Source organism: Melanostigma gelatinosum, assembly GCF_949748355.1.
Source record: "Melanostigma gelatinosum genome assembly, chromosome: 12".
Classification (NCBI taxonomy): domain Eukaryota; kingdom Metazoa; phylum Chordata; class Actinopteri; order Perciformes; family Zoarcidae; genus Melanostigma; species Melanostigma gelatinosum.
The window spans coordinates 21,307,432-21,316,892 of NC_136645.1; positions in this window are offsets into that span (position 1 = coordinate 21,307,432).

The following is a 9,461-nucleotide window of genomic DNA, read 5'->3' on the forward strand; positions in this document are numbered from 1 at the left end:
ACAAAGAAGGTGCACACGAATGTAGATTACCGGTATTTGCATAGTCTGCAAATAGAGTATTATATTTGTGCTTTATTTTTCTTTCATACATACATACAGAAATGTAATACTCCCCACAGCATAATACTCCTTCACATATTTGGAGTACAGCGAACAACCAATTTGTGATTTACATGCAATGTAATGCAAACCTCTATCTGGGGAATAACACGGAGGAATCATGTCGTCTCCTGCGTTCCTTTCTCATGTTGCAGGTATATAGTGAAGGAGCAAGATATGAGCACAGCATGTTGTAAAAATACAGACTGAAACATCTAACAGCTGCTTAACATCTGCTACATGCACAGCTTTAGCTTACGCTCATATTCTCTGTGAGCAGGATTAAAAAAAAAACTATTACATGAAATTCAACACACATGTACTGTGTAAGCCTAAATGTTTTATTTATTTGATTAGATGTATTTAAAGCAAACCAAAACTTAAAAGACTTGTGCGTGTGCAAATCAAAAGTATTTAACAAACAAAACTAGTGAGTGACACTTAAGAGGTGCCCCTGAGCAAGGCACCTGAACCCCAACAGCTGCTCCCGCCGGAGCTGCTCAGTGTTTCAACCACTGTTAACGTACTGGGAGGCTCCCAGTTGGGAATGTGTGTGAGAGAAAACTATGAATGTGTGAGAAGGCATTGCTGAAAATGTGCATTCTTACATAAATGATTGCACAGCAGTTTTGCAAACACAAGAAAGACAAAGCACCACAGATCACAGTCTATAAGCATGCATGTTGATGAAACAATAATTTAGGAAAGCCTACACAATGAAACAAAAGGAAATGAATCAAGTGAACGAGTTTTGACAAGACTGTTTTTCCTAAATGAAGTTAAAGAGCAGAATAATGCAGATGCTTATAGTGCACAACGCGACCACTTGATATTCTCTCAACTTTCCCCACTTTCGGGTTCTTTCAGTGTTTCACTGATCTCTTGTATCACTGCGGCCCCTTTTTTTTATTTATTTTTCGCTCGACACCTTTGCTTCTCTTTCAGCTTTCCTTTAAATACAACATGGTGTTCAGTGGGGTCGGGTATTTCCACACTATACTGCAGCAAAAATGAATCTAATTTACATTCCCCATAACAACAAATCACACTTGTGTGTTCTGTGAAGGCTCTGCTGTGACATTGGTGCAGTGCTGGTCAAGTTAGCAGGTCGGGGTACGCTTCAATAACCCAATTACCTCTGAGGTTATTAAGTTATGCTTCACATTGTTTCATTATTTCAGCAGGCCTTTAGTTCTATGGAGGTAAAGTGGACAGCAGTATGTTTTCACTCCGATTTTAAGCCTTTACTGACCCTTTTTTTCACGCCTCGGTGTCTGATACCAAAAAAACAGCACCGTTTAACATCGGTATGAGAGGCATCGGGCTTTCAAGTGACTATAATGTAAACCCATCCACGTCACTAAATAGGACAAGCGTGAATGGAGATTTTCATTCAAACACCAGTACCAACTTGAGACATCCAAAGTGTGGCCTGTATGTGACGAAGTGGATTGTAAGGTTGTAAAGCACATCTGACTTCCAAGCAGGAGACCAGTTTGCACCTTGTCACAGACCAGCATTTAGTTTTTTTATCGAACCTAATCAGTCTTTGGAGTTGCTTCTCTCAAACTATACCATAACCGTCTATTTGCCATGAACAGATTTAGTAATAAACACCTTTTGTTTTGGCGAACAAAGCCAACTCTCCCACCCGCTTACGTCACTTCAGTGTTCCTACTTGATGTAGTTCTCAGTGGGCAGTTCCTCTCAGGGAGTCAAATTGCATGTTTTACGTTGAAATCATTTGTATTTCCAACACTTCCATCCAATTGAGTCATATAAATGGAATGGTGTCATAAATGGAAGTGCACAAAGATGGGAGTAGAACCACCGAACCCTTTTGACTTCCTGGCTGTGATCCAATCTCTCTCTCACATTCTCCCACAGCTGGATGCAAACTTCTTGTTATAATGGGGAAAAGAATAAACATTTCTCCTGTTGTTGTGAAACGGAGGGACGTATCTGGAGACAGTAAGGTTCTCATTGCATCAGTGAGGTGATGAGGTCCCCAAGGCAGAGCTGACTGACGGGCTGGGTCAGTCTCACTGATTAATCAGCCAGCAGCATGTCAGTCATGACTGCGGAGAAACACACACGTGGATTGTTGTCGACATTATGGGGATGGAGGAGTGGCCCTCGGGCAAGAAGCTGCACTTGTGGCCACCCCCCTGGGGCTTTAGACTCCAGGTGCTGGCAAGCAGGCCAGTCTCACCCGGCTCTCTCACCCCTATCGCTCTGCCAGGGCATGTCGAGCCCTGAGACAACCTCAGCTGGCCATGCATTGTAATACAAGCGGGGATCAGAGGGAGAGCTGTGGGGCTGTGGTTGTAATGTTTACATAATGTAATTCATCATAATCCACCCCAAGTTGCTGTTAAATGCAGTTTCAATACAGCTAACTTGTGCAAATCTCACATAAGGAATTACATACTCAAGGTTGTGCTGTGCTGATTGTTGCGCTGCCTTTTGATCTGTGTTGTCATCTGACTTTTTGTAATAGTGTCACAATTAAGACAAACTAAAGGCATATTTTAGCCCCATTCTAACTGTCACAATATCAGATTTTCCCTGAACGATTATCGTGGCCAAAAAAATAACGATATAATCCAATATCTGTAGAAAATTTGAAAAAAAAGAATGAAGTTATCAGTCAAATTATTTTTGTCTCCTTTTTGGCAAATTAATTTCTCTCAAAATATTAGGGAGATGAAGAGAGAGTCTGTAACCATGACTGTATATATAAAATGATCTAAGAGGTGCTGGGTTATGTACATCATGTTTGTGTTGTTAACATGACATCAGTATTTCATTTTTTAATGTCAGGGTTATTGTAAACAACGCAAAAAAAACCCCAAAACTATTCACACCGGCAGCGATGGATATTTGCGACAATTAGGTCTGGGTATTATAAATGTATGTTGGGAGCCTACCTCAGGTTGACCACAGGTGGCAGTGTGGGTTAGTGTGGCAGGTAATTAATATATGGGGCACCGGTGCAACAGACAGGTGATGATGGGTGACGGGGAGATTGCACGGTTTGTACCGCAAAACCAGACACACCAGAGGGAGACCAGGAAGCTAAGTGATATCAAGTTGTATGTCAATTGTGAACTCGAATTAAATGGGAACCTCACCCAAAGATACGAAAAGCCTGGAATCTTTATGTCGAAGCGAGTAAGAAAACACGATCTTCTCCCGCACCCAGCCGAGTGGCTATTTACAGGAATCAGTCACTACACATTAGCTCCAGAAAGTTGCTGTACTTCCAGGGTCCAGGAAGGCATACGTCTGCAGCACCTTATCACCTTTATTCGATTTCAACTGCACTGGCACAATCGAAAGAGTACAGTCTTTGTCTCCAGGCCTTGTAAAACCACATGCCTGAAGAGATACTAGTGCACTATTTGCTGGGATTTCCTGCAGTTTGTGAATTGTGTCTTTGTCCTAAAGGGCCCTTTGAGAGTAACTGCTAATGAAATAAAAGGAGAGACTATTCATTCACCAGTCACTCCAGTTCAAATGATTGACCTTCATTGAGCCGTTGGCCCGATTGTATAAATCATGTTCAAGCAAAAAAGGGTACGCAGGGCTGTGCGGACCATTAAGAAGGTCCTCGTAGTGTATGTGCTGCGTGTTTGACAAGTGTTAGACACTTGTCAAACACGCCACCATTCACACTTCTCCCAGCCAGCACCAGCGTGTTTCATTTTGTGTCCAATAACTCGGTATTTTCAAAAATATATATCAATCAAGGACAGAGGTTGCTCATTTAGCTGTAGCACTATATGTGGTCAGACACTTTGGAAATGTACCCCCTGAAATGGAGAGTGAACCCAACGCTGAGGCACCTGTGGAGCACCCTGCGCCCTCAATTTGACATACACCCTGAGCAGTATTCCATCCGAGAGCAAGCTGCGACGTTACCTGTTTACATTTACATTTTTACTGAGATATTTACGGGGTCGTGGTAAAGTAGGTCATTCGGGATGCAATCATTTCCAAAACGCTGCGCACGATAATGAGGTCATGATTTCGTCTCGATGTGATGTCTCTTGCTCAACGGTCAGAGTTGTTTCTTCGAATACATTTTTCGCAGCGGAGAGGTTGGAGATTGAGGTAGAAATGAGAAAATGGAGTATGGCGTCCTCCTTTGGCCCTTTCATTCATTATTAAGGTAAAATGAATCACATGGTGGCCTTTTTTGGCTGCAGTGCCAAAGGAAAATCACAGTCACATTGGCACAGGAGGAATTCAACTAAAGTGTAATTTCATTTACATGTGTGCCGTCTACACATTGTTCTGTCAACTATTCATATCTTCATCTCCTACATCTGACATTACGAAAACACAACATGTCAGAGCTTTCACAACCCCTGAAATATGATTCAATATGGCACCAAACATAATGCTGCCGACACTTTTTCAATGTGAAAGCACGATATCTGAAACCAGTTGACGTGATTGGTTGATGCCTTTATTCCCCTCAGAATGTTGCTTCATGGCATGTCTGTCGGCTCTATGGGATTACTCATAATGCTACCTCAACTCACTGTTTGTATGATCAGGAGGACAGGTTCGCCCCACGAGGACGGATAAGTGTGAAAACTCCGGGGTCACCTCCTAGTGTGGACGGGCGTAAACACATAAGTTTGGAAACGATGACATAGGCTCAATCCCAATCCCCACCCTTACGGACTCACGGACTTTGAGTCCGTGAGTCCGTAAGTCTGTGAGGGTTTAGTTCTGTCCCACTGTCACATCATCCGTGTTTCAGGGCTCTCTGGCAGACATTTTGAGCCCTTTATGAACTCTTTCCGTAAGCCAGCATTAGATGCAGACTTTGCCGAAGGGAATTACCCACAAACCATTGCAATGTGACGTTAAACACGAGGTAACCAGTGAAATCGTGGAGATGTAAAAAAAAGGTAAACAAAGAGGACGGCTCATGTGTGTTCAGCCTGTCATATTACATTTACTCAGAAACATTAAGGGTTAAAGATGGAACAAAACAAACATGAAATCAGAAGATATTTATTTGTTTATTCATCAAACATTTGATTTTGTCATTGAAGCTGTTTTGACAAAAACGAGGAACTAGATTATATGAAGTCACCTCTCATCTTGTGAGGAGAGAGCCTGAAGACGTTCACATCAAGGAGTAAAAGATGTAAAATAAATAAACACAATACCGGTAATACATCTTATTTTTTGTCGTTGTCATAGTAATGTGATATGTTGCAGCAAAGTGCTGTCCCATTCATATTTACACCATCTCAAGCCCTCACAGTCTCTCACACTCACCCACTCACCAGGTGACCTCAGTAAGTCCTTGAGGGTTCAGGGTTTGAGGCTTTAAGGGGGGGCAATGGGATTGGGCCACAGACACCCGCATTGGCTACTTAATTCTTGGGTCTTTGCAGTCACGACGTGTCTTTCCCTGACTCATCACAGTTTGCGGCTTTGAGGAGGACGACGGACACAAAACGGAGGACTTTCTTTTTCCTATTAATGCTAATCCACACAGAATCTGGAAAGGAACAAAAGCATTAATGCTCTCCAGTATGACAGGGACTTCAGCCACTAGCAGAGATACGAGTGACAAAACAGACAACAACGAAGCCGAGAGGAAATGAGTGAGACGTGTGTTGACCAAATTTAAATTTCAAAGTAAATTGGAGGTGTGTGTGAGAGAGAGCGATTGAGCAAGACCTGCAGCGTTGCATCTAAGTCTGAGAAATAAAACTTCTAGAACTTTCCACGAAATGTGTCTGAGTTCATAGAGGAAGATTTTAGAGGAAGATCTTATCAAGCATGACCTTTCATTGTTAAAGAGTACTAGAGTACTCTGTCGTATTTTCTGTGACTAAGCAACCAATCTACTTCCTGTTTACAATGGCACCCGCCCAGTGTACGTGAATAGTCACGTGATATTAGTTTTCAGGAAATTATGGACGGAAATTCGCAAACAAAGCTGAAACGCCCGTGTGGACGGAGATCGTTTTTGTTTTAAAACCTCGGCTTTAAACAAAACGTATTAGTGGATACGTGGATAGTGGATTAGTGGATGTAGCCTCAGGCTACACTTTGATCAATTTGGCTGATGCTCGGGGCAAGTGAGCACAAATCAGAACTCAAGCAGCCGAAGACAGTTAAGTCGCCACCCGTATGCGGGACGCGCTGCTTCGATGTCGCGAAGCTGCTTCCCGTGACAACCCGAGATCGACAACCACTGTCTGCTCTTTCGCCCTCCTCTGTTTTCTGTTTTAATCTCTTCACGCTCCTTAATCTTCACTCTTCTTATCTCTGATGAATGGTATTTCAACTTGTCTACCTGATGAAAGCAAAAGATGGCTGGTTGACAGAAAGCCTGAGCAGATACGAAAGCATCGGGGTGATAGTGTGAGCCACAAACACGATGAGCGCACAGAGCGTGAGAGATGAAGTCAAAGAGATTTTCTCTTTATTGTAATCAAATTGATAACAAAGTTATTACAGGATAGAATCTTTTTTAGGTAATCTCTGTAAATGAAATGGAGCTTTTTACAGCCCAATTTAGCAAGTATTAAAAATCCATTACCTATTCCTGCCAAAATCTATCACTGACATTTGGATCTATTTTTAGTTTCCATCTGAATCACTCGGACGTACCAACAACAGAGGGCCTTTTCATTCAGGCCGTTACATCAAAATTCACAATGTTCTGCTTTTTTCCCCCCCGGATGAAATATTAATGCTGAAGCCTTGACAAAATGATGACATCTTATCAATAAATGATGGGTTTATAAGTGCAGGGGAAATAGAGTCTTAATGTCCTTTTTCATCTTGGGAAAAAAAATGTAAAGACTACCGGCTCTGACAAATTGCTCACCGTGTGAAAAAGAGTTGTTTTGTACGTCACTTACAGAGAGGAGTTTCCATGCCTTTGTTTACATTTCACTTCTCTTCTCTTTCACCCCAATCACCCTGAATTAGCTGAAATAAACATCAAAAGAGAATTTAAATTGCATGTTATGTTGCCACTTTGTTGCGACACCCCCGGGTGAACAAACAATCTGCTGATGCAGGATTAACAGTAGAATCACACAGCAGGCAAAGCAGTTAAATGATGCATCTCCGTAGGCGAGATGAAGGCAGCCATAGTCAAATAAGCGAATACATAATTTGATCTGTGTGTCACAATGACATGCGTAAGTTATTCACTTGGATTCTGCTGACAGTGGGGTTTTTGGGCTCTTTTTTTACTCTTATTAGAGCTCTGAAGATCTATTTTCACTCACGGCAGCTGTGTTAAGAAGGCTGACATGGAGCCGTGCCAGCTAATTTGTTGGGTGTTATCTTTATTGTGCTGAGCCAACATTTTAATTGGGAGCACTATTCCTTTAAAAATCTCGAACCCGGCCCATTATACCTCGCACTGAACATGTTCACATTCCGAGGATTAAAAATGAACGCGTCACGAGCTGATTGCACTGATCAGTCTTGTGACTGGCAGCACATTACGTCGTCGTATTAGTTCTTTTTTTGAACCACACTATCAGACAGAATCTGGTTGATATTGCAACAGCTGTTCAATAGAAAGCAGTACCCCTGCCATAAATACTCTATTTGTGGAGTTTGTGTGGGAGAGGTGCTGATTTAACACCTGAAGGCGTAGTTTGTGATGCTGGTTTGATTGTTCTATACTGTACTGTAAGGTCCACCTGATAGAGGGATGGAGTTGCATGCACGCCAGAAAAAGAGTCTATTGTCGTGCAAATCATTGCTTGAAAATACATTGATTTTACGAGTAAATTTATTATCAGTGAAAAATAAAGTAAAACATATGGAGCTCGTTTTAGACTCGGTAGTTGTGCGTTTATTCAAATGAGGAAAGATTTCAGCTCTTCCTTCAGCTGTGACCTTTTGAGGAGGGATGTCTTTGCTGTTTGTAAATGCTGCTGTAGATGGTGATCAAAGTCAGGACTGACTGAAATGTTAGACCAGAGCCAGGCTAAGCCTTCAGAGGTTTTATTCTACACTATTAACAAGTACAATCCTACCAAATATGCATGGAGCCACAGACCAAATGACTCCATATTAAGAACTATATGATACAGCTCTCTGACCATCCATTTGATCAGCTGCCTTCATTTCAAATCACTTCTTCATTTCTTCTGCATAGTGCATTGACAAATAAACCAACAAAACACACCGTTTAAATGTGCAATAACTGATTCGTTTGTCCACTTGGCGGCAGCGGAAACAAGTTGTGAACACGGCATTGACATATCATCACCTCTAAAACTGAGAGGGCGAACTTGTTAACAAATAGTTGGTAAAACATCCAGCAGAGCCACGTTCATTTGGAGTTGTGCCTCTGACCACCTGACCAATGATGAAATGTTTAGCCGCATGTCATCGTTTCACCGCTGGCTGTCTTGGTGGTGCCCAGCAAACAATGTGGGCTTCGTAGATAACTGGGACACTTTCTGGGGAAAACCTGGTTTGCTTAGGAGGGACGGCATTCATCCTACTTTGGATGGAGCAGATCTCATCTCTGCAAATCTGACCCAGTTTCTGTATGGACCTGGTGCATGACAACCCAGAGATCAGACCAGGAAGCAGAGTTGCAGTCTTACACACTCCTCTGAGCTTCCATTAGAGCAGTTACTCACGCAAAACCACATCGAGACTGTGTCTGCCTCACGGCCACTTAAATTAATTAAATCAAAAACAAACGATCGAGGAGTGAAACAAAATAACTTAATCCAAGTTCAAACTACCGCAACAGTACAACAAAATAGGATAATTAAATGTGGTCTCTTAGAGATCAGATCTTTGTCATCTAAAGCTCTACTAGTAAATGAGCTAATATCAGATAATCATATTGATTTATTTTGTCTTACTGAAACCTGGCTGAGTAATGATGAATATGTCAGCCTAAATGAATCGACTCCTCCAAGTCATATCAATACTCACATTCCTCGAGGCGCCGGCCGAGGAGGTGGAGTAGCAGCCATCTTTGACTCTAGCCTATTATTAAACCCTAAACCTAAACTAGACTATAACTCATTTGAAAGCTTGGTTCTTAGTCTTTCACACCCAACCTGGAAAACAATACAGCCAGTTATATTTGTGATAGTGTACCGGGCCCCAGATCCGTATTCGGAATTTTTATCGGAATCTTTTCAGTTTTTATCAAGTCTAGTCCTTAAAACAGATAAAGTAATTATTGTAGGTGACTTTAATATTCATGTGGATGTCGAGAACACTAGCCTCAGTACTGCATTTATTTCATTATTAGATTCGATTGGTTTCTGTCAGAATGTACAGAAACTCACTCACTGTTTTAACCATACACTCGACCTGGTTCTGACTTATGG